Below are 21641 nucleotides of genomic sequence, written 5' to 3' on the forward strand. Positions count from 1 at the left end.
TTTTGGTTTTTTCGCCTTTTCTTGCCAACACAGACGCAATAGCTCCTTTTTTTTGTGCACTTCTCCTCTGAGCTTGAAAGCTCAGAATGGCTTTGCTGGAGGAGATCATTTAGCAACTGTTCTTCTTTAGGATGGCAATAACCATTTGCTCCAGCTTGCAATCAAACGGCTAATAATCTCTAGCCAGTGCTCAGGCAGGCAAGTGTCCAGACCCCAGAGCACCACGCTGACAGCAATGCTGCGTGACAAAATTTGCCCCGTCTCCTCTCCAGCCAGGGATGGATCTCTTGCTCAGAGCAGCACAAGGAAGACTTGTACAAAGAGGTGTGAAATGATCAGACAGTGTCAAACCAGCCTTTGTTGTGAATATTACAGACATTTCTAAAGCTGTAGAGTATTCCTTTGGTTGAAGCTTTATGGCTGCTCATTTTTAACAGGAGACGCTGCACAATGCCTTAATTGTGCAGATCTGCCTGGAAACCCAAACATCCATGTTACAGGCATCTTAAAGATGACAGTCTTCACCGATCCCTTTCTGAACGTCCCGGGAGGACGCCTCTGCCTGAGTGTCTGACTGCTGCCAGAGTAGGCACAGCACGGAGCAAGGTCGCTCGGTCGGGGTGATGCCCTGGGGATGCCCCGCACTGGCATGCCCACTATCAGCTTGCCTTGTGTCACCTTGGAGAGTATTTATATTAATCCAAGATAAAAAGCTGAAATTATTTTTCAAATTGCCTCTCTGAATCCACCCAGCCCTTTCAAGAGCGCTACTATCAATAAAGTAAGTGGGAACCAGCAAGTCGGAGTTCATGTGACCCTGTTCCTATAAGCCATTTAACAGTCCGACTCAACCTCCCAGTTGCATGGAAGCAATTGCCATTACATGTTTTTAAATGTCTTAATACAGAAATGGGGAAAAAAACCCCTAATCGCTCCATAAAGTATTAAGGCTTTCACTTTAACAGTCTTTCTTATTCCCTTCTTCTTCAGCTATGAAGAGTTTTATAGGAAAACCTCTGATACTCTTTCAGACAACATTACAACTACTAGTAATCTCATCTTGGGGAGAAAATGTAAGCTGGAAGGGAATGGAGCTGATTTTGCAACCACTGCTGCTGAAATTCCCCTTCCCCCTCCCCCCCCAAAACAGGGGAGGAAAAAGGAGGATTAAACCAGAAAGTGTAACTTCTGTTTCTGATATCAACTCTTCTCCCATCTCTATGCGAGAAAAGCAAGGGCTCAACTGAACAGACGAGCTTAGCACAGCTCAGGAGCTCAACCGAGCAGTGGACACGGGAAGAAAATCAACTGTATTGTACTTCTAAGGATGATCAAATGTAAGGACTGCAAAAGGCAGGAGAAGAATAAGACTATAATAAGCTGTTCTGCATAAATGTAGACTGCAAATGGCAAAATACTGACTTAGTGAGGGAAAACAGTCCCAAATCCTTTAATATTTTCAGAGCCAGCAAGGCCAGGAGTATTTCGCTATAAGCCCCCCTTTGTCCCAGGGACCCAGCCGCAGAGGGATGCGGGACAGCCCATGGGGGAGATAACGCACTAAGCTTTAATTGTGGGTACATAACAGACAGGTTTGGGTACGTAAGAGGCAACTGCAAACCCCAACTTAATGTAGCTACACTGACTTACACCAGTTTGGTAAAGATGCCCAGATTGTATCTAGATTTTATTTACTTTTTTCTTTAAAAAAAAAAAAAAAGATACTATCCCAAGTGAGACCTTAAACTAGAAAGAACATGCCTTAAACTATAAAGAACAGATTTATCTATATATAGGCTTATGTACATATATATACACACATACATATATATGTACCTACACATATCTGAAGATAACCATCTCCTCTCTGCCCATCTGCACATATAGCCTAAACTTTATCTTCCAGTATTTTAACAGCAAGTAACCAGGGGAGTTACCATCCCCTCCTTTCTGGGAAAATATTTCCTTCTTTTACGTCAGCCAAGGAGAGGAGGACAGCTTTATTTCATCTCCTCATTCCTACTTACATCAGCCTGGATAATCTTGAAGCAACGCTTCTTCCCCCTTGCATCCATATGCTTTAAATAACTGTAGACAATTACAAGAACCCTTACCAGACATTTACAAAAGCTAGCAAAATTTTGCTTGCTTAACTTTTATTGTTTTTATTTATTTTAATTGTTTTACTCCCATTCTAAGCTGGGGTCTGATTTATTGCCTGTTGCATCTCAGTCTCTGGTGTTGCTGCCTGTCAAGTGCTTCTTTCCTTTGCAATGAGAATGTTTGGGTTATTTTTTTCTTCCAGTTACATTATCTTACATTCTTCCAGTTTGAAACACATCTTGCTGTTTATTACCCTTATTACTACGTTTCTGTCTTTCATTATATTATTTTTCTGCCATTATTGTTGTTTGTAATACTTCCTAGCTTTGTCTCATTTGGAACTTAAACTAATGTGCCATTTATCCTTTCTTTCAGACTATTAGTTGTGCTGCTAAATACTTTACTAAGTAAATTACTTAGCATTAAATTTGAATGCTAAGTGCAATATGAAGTTCTTTATATGACAAAATTCAAATCCTGCCCTATTGCACACATCAGTGCTTCGCGTTGAGTGTTTAATGTTTCTTCCCCTTCCTGCACATTAATTTTGGAACATAACAGATTAAAAAAAAAATATCAAGACAAAATTAGGATGGCAGAATTGTAGCTGTGTTTAATTTTCTTCTATCTTTAATAAAACCCAGCACACTGAGTAGCATCTAGGTTGAGGCTTGATGCTTGCACATTACTGGATCAGTTCTGGGAGTAGCTTAAGGAATACAGGAATCATAGAATCGTTAAGGTTGGAAGAGACCCTTAAGATCATCAAGTCCAACCGTTAACCCAGCACTGCCAAGTCCACCACTAAACCATGGCCCTAAGCACCACATCTCCCCGGCTTTTAAATACCTCCAGGGATGGGGACTCAATCACTGCCCTGGGCAGCCTGGGCCAGGGCCCGACTGCCCTTTTGGTGAAGTTTTTCCTAATATCCAACCCAAACCTGCCCTGGTGCAGCTTGAGGCTGTTCCCTCTCGTCCCATCGCTTGTTACTGCGGAGCAGAGACCGACCCCCCCCCCCCCCCCGGCTCCAGCCTCCTTTCAGGCAGTTGCAGAGAGCAATGAGGGCTCCCCTCAGCCTCCTCTTCTCCAGACTAAACCACCCCAGCTCCCCCAGCCGCTCCTCCCCAGCCTTGTGCTCCAGCCCCTGCCCCAGCCTCGCTGCCCTGCTCTGGCCACGCTCCAGCCCCTCCATGGCCTTTGTGGGGTGAGGGGCCCAGCGCTGAGCACAGCATTCGAGGGGCGGCCTCACCAGTGCCCAGCACAGGGGCACCATCACCTCCCTGGTCCTGCTGGCCACACTATTCCTGATACAAGCCAGGATGCCATTGGCCCTCTTGGCCACCTGGGCACACTGCTGGCTCATGTTCAGCGGCTGTCGACCAGCACCCCCAGGTCCTTTCCCGCCGGGCAGCTCCCAGCCGCTCCTCCCCACGCCTGCAGCGGTGCCTGGGGCTGTTGTGACCCAAGTGCAGGACCCAGCCCTGAGCCTTGTTGAATCTCACCCAGTTGGCCCTGGCCCATGGCTCCAGCCTGGCCAGGGCCCTCTGCAGGGCCTTCCTACCCTCCAGCAGATCGACACTCCCACCCAACTTGGTGTCACCTGCAAACTGACTGAGGGTGCACTCGATCCCCTCATCCAGATCATCAATGAAGATGTTGAACAGGACCGGCCCCAACACTGAGCCCTGGGGAACAGCACTGGTGACCGGCCGCCAACTGGATTTGACTCCATTCACCACCACTCTCTGAGCTCGGCCGTCCAGCCAGTTTTTAACCCAGCGCAGAGCGCACTGATCCAAGCTGTGAGCAGCCAGCTTCTCCAGGAGAATGCCATGGGAATAACGAACACTTAAGGAAAAATAGTGCTTAAGAGGTTAAAGATTTCTTCCTAATTTTATCAGATCTTGTTCAACAACAGCCTCTATCCCCAGTCCAGCTCAATCTCTCTAAATTGAACGGTGAATAGGGAATATGTTCGGAGATGGCCTTAGAGAGGCTGGGTTATGGTCCCCTTCCTCCACTCGAGCAGGCACAAACATTGCTGCTATCACAAGCAAACACACTTCTGAGCATGGCGACTCCAATTACACCATTCTGGGGAATTCTGAGTAACTAAAAAGTTGTTGGAGCTGTAAGAGTGTTTTCTACAGTATGGGTCAAACAAATCAAACAATGTTTCCAGGACGACACACTGTTCCTTACTCCAGATAGGTACTGCTCAAACATAAGGTACAACTTGCAAAAAGCAGCTGAATAGCTAGATATACATTCGCTGAAATCCATAGATAGGGAAAGTAAGAGGAAAGATGCAAATTAAGACCTGAATAATACAAAGTCAATTTGTATCATTTTTAAGCACAAGATGAAGAGGTAAACAATAGCAATTAAAACAAAAGCAATCAAAAGAACATTTTTTGAGTCATATATCCAACATATGACAAACTTGTAAAGTCACTGGCTTGGCACAACAGGGAGCTGAAGAACTCAAAAATTACTAAAGGATTATGTATGTGCCTGGATTTACAGAAAAACTTCCCCAAACTAAACTAAACCGATAAAACAACCAGGGATCAGCCCAGCAGCCGTTGCCAACCTGCTTCCATCGTTGTTTGCTATGGGCAGGTCCATCCAACGCTGGACCAGGACATGGCATCAGACATGGGGTACAACGCAATCGCACCTCTGATTTGTGCCGAGATCAGCTCTCTCCACACAGCGTGGCAGGTTGTTTGACTGCATATGTCTTTCTAAAGGCATCAATGACTCCTCACACAGCATTGAGGAGCCAAGTTTCGGGGGAGCCTCCTCTACCACCACCTCCCCCCAGCCCCACCATCGCATCTTTACCTTCCATGCAGCATCCAGAAAGCATCTTCCCTCCAAGCCTGCCTTCATCCCAGTCACAAAGCAGCACCGTTAATTTTATTCAGCTTTCAAAGCAATACAGAATCTCCGTGTGAAATCCTCCTCAGCTTGTGTCAGGGAAACAACAGTCCTGCATTTATTCAGCTTTCTAGCTGAACTGATGCACCCGCAGAATTAACCTAAAAAACCCAGACTGATGGGCCCGAAGTGGTTTTGTAAGACACAAGGCAACCGTGCCGCCTTGCTGGTGCACTGAAAGGACAGTATTTACACTGAGGTAATAAGTCCCAAATCCCTTGCAAAATGCTCCATAGAAGGACTGTCACGCCTGCCTCTCGGGGCAAGTGCGCTCCTTAAATTTAAGAGCACGGTCCCCATGGAGAGAATAACTGCTCTGAGCTGAGAGAGCAGCCATCAGTGGAAGAGGCAAACCAAAAATATGAAAACTGCTTTTCTAGCCTGCATGACTCCATCTGAAACAGGTTTTTGAGCGGCTGCTTTTGCAAGCGTTCACGCTCCCAGTCCCACAACCCCGGGCTCGATGCGGAGAACCCCGCACGGCTCTTCCTTCCCCCAACATGAGCAGAATTAACAAGAGACAGAGTCAAACACGCAGCCCACAGGGAGGAGAATAATAACAGGCGGCTAATTTATAAATAACCCTATTTCTAATCATTACCTAATAATTACCAACAGCACCAAAACATTTTACTCTTCTAGCATGCAGCAATTAAAGGTCTCCAAAGAAAACAGCTACACAATAGGTTGGAAAGCTGTTAAAAAGGCAGCATTTAATTCTGCTCTTGTTCCACAGGTCAGGCTGTGATTGAAGGGAGCAGGGTATTTGCTGCTGCGGACAGCTGGGAGTAGGGAACAGCAACAGCAAAGAAACCGCAGCAGCGCTGGAGTGACGACACGCGGGAACGGCAGCACCGAAGTCTCTGAAACAGAGGATGAAGCTGAGAGGACAGCACGGCATCACCATCTGCCACGCAGGGAAAGGGCAAAGAAAAAGAGAGGGAAAAGAGGAAAAACGAGTGTCACCCTCTCCGCGGTGACAGGTAAAGAGCTGTCACCAGCTCTTGCAGGCAACATCTAGCGGAGCACTGCGCAAGGGATGATCATTTATTATTCTCATACAGGTTTATCTGTTGACATTGGATCACTTTTTTTTTTTTTTAATCATTTGGATTTATAACTCTTTGTGAAAAACCTTCTATGAATTCAAAATAATCTATATGGAGTGCCAAGCAGCCTAAGATAAATTATTCATGAAAGGATTGATTTCACAGGTATGATCTATATATTTATATGCAACTTAACAATTTCACGTATATATCTTGCAGAGGTTGCTGTATAAATATAGTGCAATGCTCACAACACGAGACACTTCAGAAAAATGAAATAAAGCAATTCTGTTGTAAACGAAGAAGAAAAAGAAACCCCCACAACCTTGCCACACAAATCATGTTTATAGTCTCCAGAAACGTAGCGACAATGTGCTTCTGACACTTCCACTTTATCCACATGGATCCTGTGCAGACCTCAATCCTCCCCTTCGGTTATTCTCACCCCCTTTTATGCTCCCTGAAACCAGTCCGATTTTGTCACGATTCCTTTTCTGTATGAGCATGGGAAGAAAAATTATTTTATTTTGGCCATACTATTTCTACTGGCATATTAAAGATAAAATTAAAAAACGTGGAAATCACCCTAACGAGTTGCTTGAAAAGAATCATAAATAGGTTCTTCATACAAGTGAATTTTACCATTTAAAAAGCACTATACAAAGTTATTTCAAGCAGCCCAGTTAAACAGGAAAGCCTCATAAAAGACACGACTTTATCAGGGTAAATGCAGTTCTTCAGCGTAAAGGGCAAAGACTGCAAGCGCAGGAAGCAGCCGTCTCCAAGAAAAATGCTCAGGAGTGCAGACTTCTCCTGCCATGTACAGACTTCACGACTTTTATAGAAAACCATTTTACACTGAATTGTCATGCTAATAAAAATGGTGCCAAAATGAACGTCTTGGAAAGTAAAATTCCCATCCTGGGAAGTCTTAATCCCCTCTCCATTGCAAAAACTAGAAACTCGCTTCCAAGTCCAAGCATGCTTTCGCTCCAAAACGTAACTGTAAAAATGCACTGCAGAAGCTGTTAGCATTTCTTTACTTTTGAATTAAACATGTTTAATCCAAGTTTACAAGGATAAGGGGTTTTTCCTCGTAATCCAAAGGCTGTAGACCTCCCTCCAGGATCCGAGGGCGAAGCTGGGTTCTTCATTCCGCCTCGCACCTCTTCATTGCTCATTTACAACCAGATCTGCAAGTCAGTTCATGCTCTCTTCTCTACTAGGGTAACAAAAATGCCTGAAAATCATAAAACCTTAACAAACAGCTCCGGCTCCTGCAGATAAAGTATGTTGCTGTTGCAGAGACAAAGTACATAACAGCAATAGGCAATTTTGCTAGTGAAGCCAATTTAAAAATCTTTGTATGCACAGAAGAGGTAACATTTATTCAAAATGCACATTACCGACATAAATTCAAGAATAATTTGAACAGGAAAGTCTGCTTATGCAACTTCTTTCAGGATAGTTTTTCATTAAACTCTTAAAGCTTGAAACAGAAGCAGATCACTGAACTTCCAATGAAGGCAAGGCTCTGATTTGGCATTTTTTCCCCTCAAATTGAGTAGTATTTAATCATTCAGGTAGTGCTAAATGGGGTCTTAATTGGCTCTCCTGAGCCAGCATTACTCAGGACGGACGGCACCAAAGCCAGTGCTGTTTAAATGCCATTGGACAGGCCAGGATCCAACAAACTGGTGACGTTAGGAGAAATATCAACAGCAATAAAGGGTTGACAAAATCTAATGCTCAGGATGCAGTTTCATACTACAGAGATGATGAAAGGTAATATGGGCTTAAAAAACCTCCTGCTACCTCTGCCACAAAACTACCCCCACCACAAATACTCCGAAAAACATTCCCCTGGCAGCTATCAGTGGGTCACACTCTGACACAGATGGGTGAACTGATCCATAAAGAAACAACAAACAAAAAATCTCTGCTCAAGATCTCTCTCCAGCTTGAGCCAATTCTGCTGGAAAAGCCCCCGCTATCCATGCAGCAAATTGATCATGAGGGCCCAGGTACCACGCTGAAACCGTATCTGGATGGACAGCACTCATCCAACCTGAGATCACTCTCCTGGCTCAAAGTTGTTTAAAACTTTGGGTAATTTTGTTTCGGTGAGCATCAGTTCTCCTGTTGTCTGTACCCTCTCTATCAGCACAAAGTCAGTTCACCCACAAGCTGTGCACCACCCAAGTGCCAAACCCGGTGGACCCGTATCATGGCTGGCCCTTGCGTATGGATCCACTGGGAATTACTGCAGAACCACAGGCCATCGTTTCTTTCCTTTAGTTTATGCATTTCTTGCAACCAAGAGCGGTCATGGTTTTCATCCTTGTTTCGTGAATCTGCCCAAATCCTGTCTGGGTTTCCTCATCTGGTTTTGGATCTGGTCTGCTACCTTGAAGATCCACACCTTGCAGGCAGCGACTGCTGGCCCTGCAGCATCTCAGCTTAGCTGATGCTCCACCGTGTGCCCGTCCCGTGCCCAGGTGCCACAGCAGAAGTTCAGACCTTTGCTGCTGTGAGCAATGCCAGTAACGGGCCAGGGGCTCTGGGTCCACATTGGCTTCGGTGGGAGTTTGAAACACACCACAACTCCTGGAGTCACAATTTGTTAATGCCCCCAGTTAGATGGATTCAGACAAGCAGATTAAATTAGGCAGGCAAACAGAAAGGCTGCAGGAGACTTATCGCTAAATACAATTACCTCTACTTGAAAAAACAAACCACTGCCAAGTCTGCAGTTGCTAGTACAGAAATCTGACTTGAATACAAAAATAAAGACCAGTAATGATCAGGATAATTAACATCTAGCAGTACATTTCTCAGAGCCCTCATCAGCAACTGAATTTCACAGTTCTCTGGAAGCCTCACCTCTCTAAACATGCTGAAAGATGCTGCTGCTGTCCTCTTTTTAAAAATATATTAGAACTGCCATTATTAAAGGATGCTCCAAAGAAAGTGCAAGACAAGAGAATGCCTACCTCCGTGCAGGAGCCAAGGCAGAGAGAGATAAGGGACCATGTAAAAAAAATCAGGATACAAAAAGATATAGCAAGCATCTAAGTGAAGATGCAGCACAGTGCAGCAAACCTAATCACTAACAGCATGCTACGATTTTTCCTTTAGCATTGACACAATTTTCTTGTCAATATTTTGTTTTGGCTTATGATTTTATTAAATGTTGCAATAATAAGCTATGCTTCCAGTAAGTGCAGAAATTAATGAGTCAGACCCTGGACAAGAGCAGAAAAATCTGAGGCCAATTGCCACTTCTGCGACGGATCCGGTTCACAGCCTGGGACTGATCCAGCCGAGCACTGAGCACCTTCAGCTCAGGGGCTTCAATAGAGGAGGTGGGCAGCCACAGCACCAGGGGTCTGGGCACCGTGTGGCTGCAGCCAGGTGCCTCTGTACCTGCAGGTTTTTAATTAAACACCAGCCCCCTCGTGCCCTGGCACCGCAGCAGCACCCACTGCTGGGCGCCGCAGAGGCACCTGGTGAAAAGCATCCAACCTCATCATCCTCCAGCTCGGAAACGAAACTGGGTGTAGGTCAAGGAGCTTTGGGCAGGATTAAACCCCAACACTGGTAACTACATCTGCTTTTAAGATGATTTCCAGGCAGCATCTTCCCCAGGCACTAACACAGCCCCAAGCACACACGAAAGGCGGCAGGGACAGCGCCATGGCACAGCAAAGGTACCTGGCACGGGGATCCAGCCACAGGGTCCTGCGCTCCAACCGTGCCCGCGGCAGGGCTTGCGGAGCACCCAGCCAGCGCAAGTCGCTCCCCAGGCAAAATCTAAAGGCCCCAAAACACAGGACTCGCTGCTGGTTCAATGCAAACCCACAAAGAGTTTCTCGCTCTCAGGCAGCTGAACATCCATACAGCCAAAAGCAAAATGAAAATAAAGAATAGAGATATTTATTGCCTTGGCTGAGTACAAGTGCTCATGCTTAACCCCCAAAAACTACTACTTTAAACTGAGTGGGTTTTGTGCTGGAAAAGGCTAGCTCGAAATGGCTCAATAACAGAAGAATAAATCCCCCGTTTCTGAAGAAATAGAGAGTGCTGAACAGCAAATACAACAACAATTTCTCATTAATTAAAACCAGTGCAGCTTCTACAAAAATTACAGACAGATGGATAAACAAAAACAATAAAGGAAGGACAGTAGTAATAATTGTCAAACACTTCAATGGAAAAGGAGGAAATACATGCACGATTTGTTTTTAAAGGAGGGGAGAGATGGATGGAGCCAGATCAGGGGAGGGGGCAGGAGGTCGCAGGTGAGGGCTGCCACGCAGGACCTGCCCGCTGCCAGCTCGGGCACAGCAACAGCACTCACGGGCACCCTGTCAGTGGCAGCTAAAGAAAGAGACTTTGGCTATAAAAGGGGCCATTTCTATTCTGAACACTACGAATTAACACAGCTCACTTAACAAATCCATTGGTTGCTTATGCAAGGAATGAGGTACAGGTGGAAAATGTTGTGGATAAGCCCTAAGCAGGAAACACCCCTCCAATAACCCAGTGCAAAAGCAACCCCCTGAAAGCAGCCCAGTAGCCTGCCAATGCACAGGATGGGAACCAAAAAGGTTTCCCCATGTTCCCCAAATCTCCAACATGGCACACACAGCCCGAGACCCTGGGACACAAAGAGGAGTTTGTTTTCTCCAGAGTGCTGCTCAATCCACGCATCTCTGCCTCCATGGAAATCATGGAGTGATGCTCGCGGCCTGTCCCCATTGGAAGGGGACAACCACAGGCACCTTTCCCACCAGCTGGCCACCAGCCCCCAGAAGATGACAGCTTGTGGTCACTCGTGGGAGCCAGGGCTGTACTCGCCAGAGCAGGAGATGAGATGGCTTCCCCTCTGGTCTGGGCTGAAAATAGGGTATCTGAGCTTTCCTCTTTGCAGCCTGGCAATGGTTTGTTCTTTTGGATAAACTTCAGTAGGAAACAAATCTTTAAACAGCCTTTAAATCTCTCACCCTCCTCAGCAAGGATGGTTCCAGCTGGTGAATCATCCCAGCTGCCGAGCTGCATCCCGTGGCACGGGGAACGGCCCCGGGACGGCGATCAGAAAGCTGAAAAGGCTGGATCAAAAGGATGGACGGACTGCCCTGGGATACCAGACACCTCAGTCCGGTCCCTTGCTGGGAGGGAACATGTGCAGATCTGATTTTGTGTGCTGGAGCGCCAGGCTGCCCTGGGCCAGCTTTAACAACACGAGAGGATGAACAGAATAGTGGGAAAACTGAGCACAAGTTTAGGTCCACAGCCAGGATAAACTGGAAAATCAGGAGTAACTTTCTTCAATGTAAAAATCTTCAGACAGTCAAAACTGTCAGTTTTGAACACTGAACACCTACAGACCAAATTGACCCTTTCCTACCTTTATTTTAATCTATTTGAGTAGCAGGGGGAGAAAACCTGAACCGTCCTGGAGCACGCATCTGCCAGAGCCTTTGGAGCTCAGGATTCAATTTGCTGTCACCAGGAAAAGAAGAAAGAAATTAAAAAAAAAAAAGAAAAAAAAAAGAAATAAAACAAACCAAACCAAAATAACCACAGGGAAATGCAGAGGAAGGATGGCAGTGTAACAGCCACGCAACCACAGCCAACAGATCTGCCACAGATTTGCAGGATCAGGCCCGGCCCACGGGGGCCCGCCCGGGTACCCTTTTCAAGGGCATCGTGCCTGCGCAGCTGCAGTCGGGTACACCCTGCGGTGCGGGCACAGGATGGCAAAGTGCCTGGCACACACGGCTGCTGGCAGAGACCAGGCTAACGCAGGACAGGTACCAGGCACTCCTGCAGAGCTGCGGTTTTTGGTGCTTTTCTCCAGGGCTTCACCTCGCTTCAATGCGTGGAGGTGTGTTAGCCATCCCCTCCAGAAGACACAGCAGTAAAACAAGGGATTCAGCTTCCAGCCCGATGACAAGGGACAAACGGGAATACCTGTGGGACAGACTGCAGTCACCTGGAGGAGGCTTGCATTCCTGCATTAGTGCCATCGCGGCCTTTTGACCGATGTGGAAACCAAGGCACAGAGCTGACTGGCACACCCAGCATCACAGCTAGGAGAAGACAAGTCCTCACTCCTCACCTCTGCCATTTTGATGCAAAACACGTCTTTGGAGGTGCATTACGATACAGTTTTTCATAAAACTTAGTCGTTCCCTGTCAGTAAACTCATCAGCTGGCTGCTGCTCTTCTATGGGAGGCATTCATGGGCCAGACCCTGCAGCCAAGCTGTCCTGAGTCCTGGCAAGGGGTGGGGGTGCAGTGTTTTGGGCTCCCAACAGCTTTCCTTGTAGCGTCCATCCTGCCCATCTGCGTATACCACTTAGCCACGCTCTGCCCCAGCAAAACCCACTCATCGTCGCATTTTGGAGGTTGTGCTAATCCAAAAACCCTTCCCACAATGATTGCTCACTCTCCAGCACGCAAGGACGCACTTCTTTAATTAGAGTCCGTCCTTTATTTAAAAAAAAAAAAAAAAAAAAGAAAGAAAGAAAGAAAGAAAGAAAGAAAAGAAAAAAAGGTAAATGCTGTCCAGGCTGTGAGAACAAGTTGCTAATTTTGCCTGATAAAGCCTGGCACTCTCACAGACTCACCGACCTTATGTCCTAGACTGGCAACTCTTCTGAAAGACAGCAGCACCTTGGCACAGCTAATTGCATCAGATGCTCAAATTCTCCTGAGTGAATTAATAAATAGTTAATTTACAACTGCAAATGGATGCATTAATCAAAGTTCTTAACAAGGGAAAGTTATAAAACAAAGTATAAAACGAAGTTATAGACGTTATAAAACGAAACACTTTGTAGCAATTTCAGCTTTTTTCTGTGGTCCCGTTCAGGTAGTTTTATGACAAAATATAAAAAGACACTTAATCAAAGAATCAGTGTGGGTTTGGAGCCTCTGTGCTTGTGCAACACGCACACAGCTCTCTTGGAGCATCAGCCCATTTGGCAAAAGTACACAGAACTAACCCAAAACCTACACAACCTCGCCCGAGCCCCCCCTCAGCAGGAGGGTGGTGGAGTGTCCCGGTCACAAACAAGGACGACCTTCCATGGGCGCCTCCTCCAGCATCCAACGGGTGAAGAGGAAACTTTCCACGTGCACCAGAAGCAGCAGTCCTCCACAGCTCTGCACCCACCCTCCGGGACGCCAAGCCGTCAGCTTTTCTCCAGCCCAAGGTGTACCTAGCACTTTGAGTACGTAGCAAAAGTTTATCAGGGTCATTTGATTTAAAATACAGCAAACCCTTAAGGATATTCAGAACTTAAAGAAATTTCACGGCAGTTGATTATTTTAGTGAAGTCAAATATAAGAAGAACAACTCAAATTTGTGCAAACCGATACTTTTTTTTTCCCCCATTAAATGCTGAGGGTGTTTTACTGAGCGTCAAACGTGGGCTGTATAGCATTTTACCAGCTCTGAAATAACGCTCTTGACTCCACATCTCAAGTTGCCCACAACTCGACTGACACCACGTGTTTTCAAGAGACACAAACTCTGCGAGGCTTTTCTGAGCCTGCTGCCTGTTTTAAGGCAATGTGCAGTTTTCCTTGGCTTTGCTCCAGGGCTCCCAAAAGCCAGCCTAATCCTCCAGGCTAGCACTGCAGTCCCGATGGGATCGCAACTACCAGGCTCTTGATTCCTCCCTTCTAGCAGCCAGGACCTCCTGCTTATGCTAATATCCACCCAAAGAGTGAGAAACAAAAATGTTCTCCTCCTCTCATTAGCCAGGAGTTAATTAGAAAAACTAAGGCAGATAAATACCCTGCCATCATCTTCCCTCGTTGCTGTCAATGTTAAAAAAGCAAGAGCAGAGGCATGCAGAGCTCTCACCCCCCTGTTCATCCCTCCTCTACGTACCCTCACCTCTCACCCCAGAACAGATAGCCCCCGACATGAGAGGATAAAGGACATTTCAACATTTGCATATTTAATAGCTATTGCTCTTGGCTTTTCTGTAAATGCCTAATGGACAGGTCTACATTCCTTACTCTGTCATGGCTTACTCCCTACAGGTAACTTCACTTATTTTAATTTAAGCTCTCCCATAGCTTCCAACCATAAAATACTTTGTAAAACAGTGCAAAGAAGTGCTATGCACTTTTGTTCCCAAATTTTGCATAAATTATTCTACTGTTGGCTTGCAAGAAGTGATTCTGTGCAGAGCAGAGGGGATGAAGCTCAGTCTTGTACACCTGTGTCTTGCACTGCTCCGCTCACCTCCCCACCACGTCCTCCACCACTCCTGACAGGATGCTGAGGGATGCTCCTGACAGTGTCCCAGCTCTGTGCAATGCCCTGCTCCCTCCTATATTCCTTATGGCAAAAAAAGCCCACAGCAGGGGTTTTCCACTCCATGTCTCTCCCAGCCTCAAACAGCCTTCTTGTGCTTAAGTGTTTTCATGGCTTGATTTAAAGTCTCAGCTGAAAGGCTCCTCCCACTGCCCAGTTGTGCTTAGATTTCTGATTTTTCACCTGGTCTCCTAAAGCTCACATATAGGGCTTACGGGACTGTACGATTGCTGGGTACATACACATCTTCCTACCCACATATCCCCCTTAACTTCTGAACCACCGAGTTCATTACTACCACATTGGATCAGGAGACAGCAGCCTAAATTATTACTTTCCTACAAATTTCATGGAAACAGGAGAAGACGCAAAAAAGAGTGACCTTACCTGGGACCCCACTAAATGGCAGCATGAATTTATTAGACCGCTAATTCAAGAGAAGAACTATATTTTGCATGCCCTAACCTGCTGAAAAGCTTTATTTGCAATTATTAGACACCAGAGAGTACACTCCTCAGTGAAGCGTCCCCTCCCATGTAGATTCGCTGATGCCTAATAGGTGTGGAATGCTAGTCAAAGCTTGTCCTGCAAAGTCGGGGCATTCATAAAAGCTCTGTCCAATGTAGAGTCTCTGATGCCTAATAAGTAGCTCACTCTGAAGCCTTTTTTTAATTTAGTTAGAAAGCCAGTAGACCTCAAAACACAAGTCGATTGCAAATGAGACTGCATCCATCCCAGGGGTCAGCAAATGCCTTGCTTGTTTTCCCTCTCCATTATTTACTACTGCAAAATCATTTAATTGAGCATAGTATTGGCAATCGAGTTGGTGAAAGTCATCACACAAGCCAACAATTTGCTACACATCTGACCTGGGACCACCTGATTAAATGAGAAGAGGAAAATATTTCTGTGGGTGCCTTCATCGTACATGAAATAAACTGTTATTTTCAAATCTTAAATGCTGGAGTTGAAAAGCTGCATGTGGCTCGACATCAGGAGGAGAAGCAGTTCCCAATTAAGCACCTGATGGCAAAATAACAGCATTTCACCAACGCAAAGGTGATGCCAGGGCAACTGAAGCACATCAGTCCTTCTCTGAGATGAAGAGATGCAACTCTACTATTAAGATCCCTATCATTTCTGTACGCTCATGAGACCAAAACGAGAAACACGAGAGGGTGAGAGTCCTTCCCTATAAGCAGTGAACGCAAATGTGCTTATTTGCACAGCACAGATCATGTCTGACATTTGGACTCCAAGCTCAGTAGTTGCAAATTTGTTTTCCAAAAGCCTCAATGCTCATTCCACCCTACAGAGGCAAGCATCCTCCTCCTTACAGCTCTGCTTCCACCTAGGTAACAGATGATAACACACTTTCTGCCTCAAAACCTTTAATTTGGACCCAATGTTGCTGCTGTTTGAGATGCTGGTATTTCTCATTGCATCTTTACCAATAAACTCAAAGAACGCACTTCACGTAAATAGGTGCAAATCAAAGAGGCAAAGGTAGGGTTCAGAACAGCACAGCATTTGGCATGTTTCCATGGAAAAATGTATTAGCAGGTAGAGTAGTATTATTAGAGAAAAGGCATTGACACCACTGCAAGGATAAATTGAATTTGGCATATCCAAGACCAGTGGGAATAAAAGAAAGCATGCCTTAGTGCAAACAGTCCCAATGCTTTAAACATTTATAAATAACTTGCCATTAGTAACATTCTTAATCACTGACAGATTTGCAAATAGTCAAAATAATAATCCTTCCTATGCAGAGGATCCTTCTTGCTAAAGGTCCACCCCTCTCCTGCCTGTGGAGGGTTTGAGGCTGCAGCTCCAGTATCCCGGTAGCTCCTGCTCCCAGTATCTGCCACCACAGAGGACTGTCAGACTCTTCGCAGGCATCAAAGACCTTTGCAAGACTTGCTCACAGGTATGATGATGTGGCTTTCAGCAACCTGATCTAGTGAAAGATGTCCCTGCCCATGGCCTAGATGATCTTTAAAGGCCAGTTCCAACCCAAACCATTCTCTGATTCTATGGTTACATGCATCAGCATCCATAAAAGCAGAAACTTTCTGGGAACACATCAGCATTGGTACCTTCACCTTCCTCCTTGGACCTGAAGATGCCAAGTGGATTTTCTAATCCCTGTGCTTGTGGAAGAACATCAAAGCTAAGATGATGACTGCGCTGTGCCCAGAAATGCATTGCATATTGCAACAAAATTCCGCTTCAGAGTCCTTGCGCCCTGCAACAGCAGCAGCCTGGGAGCAAGTTGACTTATAAAACTTCCCTGCTTCTCCCAGTTATACTTGCACTGTTGTTACACAGAGGACGAAGCCCAGCAGTGCCCAACCAGAAGAGTTGCATCCCCTCCCATTTTCACAGCACACACCCCGGTCCAGAAGACAGCACGCGTGGACCCCAACAGCACTTCTGCAAAGCACTGATTAGCGACAGACTTGCTATGAATATTCCAAATAACATTTCTCTCTAAATCAGCCTGTGTCAGCAAAGGGCAACATTTTGAAAGGCTGGGAATAATTTTGAGGCACTTATGAGAGGAAGGCAAAGAAACTTGAAACTTGCTGACTCCCCGGCGTTATTTGGGCATCTGATGGTTTAACGCCGGCAGCGTCACCCACGGGGAAGGTGCCGCTGTCACACACAGCGGAGGTGAGGTCATCACGCTGATGCAAAAGGCTCGTATGGAAAGTCTGATCTATAGTGATTAATTTAGAGATTTTATATTTTTATTTCAGCGCTTTCCTGTTTTGACAGGCAACTGAAATGCAAATAAAAAGATGTAAGGTAAAGGGGGGGGCGAAAAAAAGCCAGATTTTGTACTGACAGCAGCATGAGCTGCAGGAGGAGATAAAACACAGAAGCAGATTGAGAAGTGCAGGCCAAGCAAGTGACCTTACGCTCAGAGTTTTCGAGGAAAAAAAATGCACTAATGCTAAACCCAACATGCCCCAAAACCTGAGCTTAAAACCCCTCAAGCAGCCTCTAAAAAACTAAAAGGACCCCACTGCGCTGTCCTTCCTCACCTTACTCTTCCCCATTTGGCGCTGTTTTTTTTTTCTTATTCTTAAGAAGTAATTGAAAGGATGCTGAGGCTTTGGCTTTAACCACAGCAGAGAAATGATGCATTCTGAAATCAGAAGAAAAGGAGGCAGAAAAAAAGCAGGCTCCGATTTTCTCACTATTCATGTCAGGTGAGATGAGTCATTTATGCCATAAGACGTTAGAAAAGAAGTCTTTTAAGGATTCATAAAAAACATAACGCATGCATAAAAGGCTGTTAAGAGGAGAGGTTTGCAATTAACAGTGTTACTTTATCACTAACATGTATCTACGCTGAAACCACTGGGGATTTTAAGCAATTTTCACAAATATAATATTCTATTTTAAGGATAGAATTAGGCTCCTTAACAGTAACCAGGAAAACTGCCTGGGAAGGCAGAGTAAAACAGTCAGATTCCTGAGCCAGATGGAGCCACTTTGCCCCTGATCAATCACTGTCTGTTATTATCCTTAAATCACCCCCAAAATAAAACACATCCTGGAAAATAAACACAAATTTTGTGCTAACCACTCAGCTTTTGGCATTAACATCCTTCCCCCAGACTCAGTGTTTTTAGAAGGAACAGTGAACGTTACCAATAGCAACTGCAAAATGTCCCATCAGATTCAGATGCTGATTGTTCTATACAGAATTGATATGACATAATTGTAATGATTCCAGAAATTAAAATCACTTTATTTCTACAGTTACTGCCCGCTGTGCACTGACTTTAAATCACTGCTCCTCACGGGGAGGGACTGACCCTGCAGTGCACTATCTGGACAGGAGCTGGGTCCTGCAAACATCTTTCTTTTTGCACTGCAACACCGCTTTTTGTTTGTTTTAAAACCAAGATGGGGTTCGATTTCATCCCTTCTGCTATGACTTGGGTGCCATTCAGCACACTTCGTTTTGGCCACAACCTTGAATCCTTGCCCTTACCGTAATGCACCCAATCTAAAAATAAGGAACTGTGAGGCTGTGCAAAGACACCGCTGTAAACAGGATTTAGACGCGTAATATGACAAGAGATGTCCAAAATAAACACGTACTGAGGGTGCTGGCTGGGACCACGGATCTCACCACCAGTTCTGATTTCTGCTCAGAGTCAGGGGGTCACCTCAGGAGTCCATATATATATATATATATATAAAAATATATGTGGACTATTTTAGACATATATGTGTATAATACATTATAAGCATAACAACATGATATAATGTTATATAAAACAATATGCTATAATAAATATAAATGTGATATATAATACATATTTTATATAAATATAATGTCCATGTACGTGTATGTTCTATGTGTGATCTATTGCGTGAACCACAAACGAGAAGTTAATTTTGCAATTCCTGAATTGGACTTCTCAACAGTACAGCTCTTCAGCACTCTTCTGGCCATGACATATCTTCCCTTCTTCCTTTAAATTAGCACTGCAGATGAAACTGGATGCCTCAAGGCTTTGTTAATGCCAGTCTGAATCCAGCCCAGCCAGATCTAGTAAGGATTAAAAGCTGCTCTCCTCCCTTGGATGTTAAATGACCTTATTACAGAGAGAGTTTTGTGTTCCCACACCGCTGTGCTCTGCACCAACCAGCAAACCCAGGAGAGACCCAGAAATGCATAAACCCCATAGACTGAACCAGCCCTGACTCCAAAGCAAAGCTCTCTCCTGCCCAGGCACAGGCATAACGGGGCGGGGGGACAGAAAAAGACTTCAAGCAGATAACAGTTCATTCATATCAACAATATTCTGCAGAAATACTGTTGGCATGAAATGGTGTGTGGGGGGAGGTCAGGGAAGGATGCTGGAAGCAAATCTTAGATGTAATTTTCCTGGGAAAGCCAAGTATCCCATAGAATAGCAAACCTGATCTTTTGTGGAGAGCTCCTCTATTTCTTAGACCTTAACAAACATCAACCAACCCCTCTCCAAAATCCCAGGTCTTCCCAAGGTCAGAGAAAGAAAATTACTATAGATTTTCCAGTGAACAGTGCGGTTGATTTGTAAGACATATAAATATTTTTCCCTAGGTTGCCATCTCAGGATTCAACTAGTGGTCCTTAGAAACCTAGTCCAATTAACTTTTTTTTTTATTATTATCATTTTTGAAATGCAAAACCATATTCTAGTGGTTTCTGACTCCAGATGCTGCCTGACTCCCCACCTCCATAAGGGCTGTCAGCAAGACCTGTGCTTCCAGAAGCCCCAAAACACTTGACTGAAAAAAGGAGCAGCAGGTCATACAGCCACTTGCACACTTCATTACACCACCCGTGATGTGTTTTAGGTGAACCGATGTTGTTTTGGCTAAATTCACGTGCTTTCAGGAGAGGAGTTAATCTTTTATTCTTTTACAAGAGGAGACGACTGCTCCTCCGTAAAGCAGAGCTCTTGTTTTCAAATCACTACACAAGCATTAATGTTAATCCTCAGGCTTCCCCGATGCTGCTCGGGGTTATCACCAGTACAAAAGCGAGAAGCGGGGCTTAGAGATGAAGTGGTTTGCAGAGAGGCCGCGTGCATTTCTGCTTTTCAAGGGTTTGAAGTGGGGTAGTTGCCACAAATCAGCTCTCAAAACGCCCCAGATTAAAAGACTTCGGTCGCAGTCTGGTGGGTGGGTGAGCAACGGTATCTGCGTTACACAAGGGGATTAAGCACAGAGATTAAGGCTTGTATTTTCACAAATGACTTCTGATTTTGGACGGCTTCTCTCTTTATCATGGCACAAGTTTTTGACAGCTGAAAAATCAGGCATTTGCATGTTAATTTCAGGCAAGAACAAGAATTGCAGTACTCAAAGTTAAAAGCCATTTTTCGGCTATTAGTCCTACTTATTATATACCTTATTTTCCTGCACTAATTAGGCCAATTAAAATTTTCTTACTGTACTTCAAAGATGGGTTGTGATGCCTCTCTATGAAATGCTTAAGCAGCACGAAGCAAACTCACATTATTGCCACCAATTGTGCTCCGTGGCGGGAGCCGAGTCTGCACCCTGGGCGCCCAGCCCTGCGCTACCAGATCGTGTGGTTCAAGAAAGACTTTCAAGAAAAACACATTTCCTGGCCTGGAGACATGTAGCAACAGAGACGAGATGCAAATTTTACCAAATCTGCCTCGGAGCCACGCTTTTTATTTTCCTTCCCCCCCCGCACGGCATCCGAGAAGGGAGTGCGGAGGAAGGATGCGTCAGGCTGGCACATGCTTCCCCAGGCGCACGCCGATCAGCAGGCAGGGCTGAACTCACCGCGATGCTCGCCTTGCAAACACGGACCCCGATAACCTTTCAGGTCCTGCTGACTGCCACAACGCCGGTCCTCTGCACTTAGTCACCCGTCGTCAGCACCAACGGAGTAAATCAAACCCGAGGCACGTGGCTGGGATGCTTTTCAGCTGTGCCATCTGTACGGGGTCATGGTAATTCCCACATGAGCAGACATTTTCCTTTATTTAATCCCCAGGTTTTCAAGTGCTTTTCATCTTCAAAAAAAACTTTTTTTTTTTTTTTTTAAATCACCAAACCCCTGCTTTCTGCTGCAAGTGAAACTAAGAAAATACTCATTTTATTGGTTTCCCAGGAAAGTTCACCCCCACTTTCTAACATCTCAGCCTCACTCCCGGTCCTGCCCTCACCAAGACAGAGCCACGACACGAATTGCTCAGCGCTGGCCCCTCTTGACACTTGAACACAGCGGGCTTCTTTTCAGCCGTAAGAATTTGAATGAAACGGGCAATTCAGCTGAGCCTACGCACGCAGTTCACTGCGAGTTCATTTTAATGCAGCCCAACAGCTTTACCTGTCACTGAAACCAACCCAAATAAAACCACGGTGCTCCGCATGGATTTTCGGCACTGGTCATGAGCGGGTTTGGCACAGCCCTACAGGCATCGTCCCCCAGACAAGCAAGGCAGCGAACCTGGACTCTCATCCCCCCCGGGCCAAGGCATTTTGCAAGCTGAGCTGAGCCTCTACAAATCCTTTACGACATGGAGCCGAAAGGTCCATCCTCCCAAAGAAGCATCCTCCCTGATGGAGGACCACACCATTAGGCTTTCTGATCGCACGTGCTGAACCTCAGCCCAGAGTGCATCGCTCTGGGCTGCCCCGCACCGTGTTTTCCCATT

The 21641-nt window shown here is 45.5% G+C and overlaps 1 protein-coding gene across 3 annotated transcripts in view; it reads right to left on the reverse strand.

The window, feature by feature from the left end:
- HIVEP3 (HIVEP zinc finger 3) overlaps positions 1 to 21641 on the reverse strand; it is a 315453-nt gene that overhangs the window by 215983 nt on the left and 77829 nt on the right. The gene's annotated exons all lie outside the window — the stretch shown is intronic.

The sequence above is a fragment of the Nipponia nippon genome, unplaced genomic scaffold, assembly GCF_047370975.1.
Source record: "Nipponia nippon isolate SJK-2023a ecotype South Korea unplaced genomic scaffold, ASM4737097v1 scaffold_23, whole genome shotgun sequence".
NCBI lineage: Eukaryota > Metazoa > Chordata > Aves > Pelecaniformes > Threskiornithidae > Nipponia > Nipponia nippon.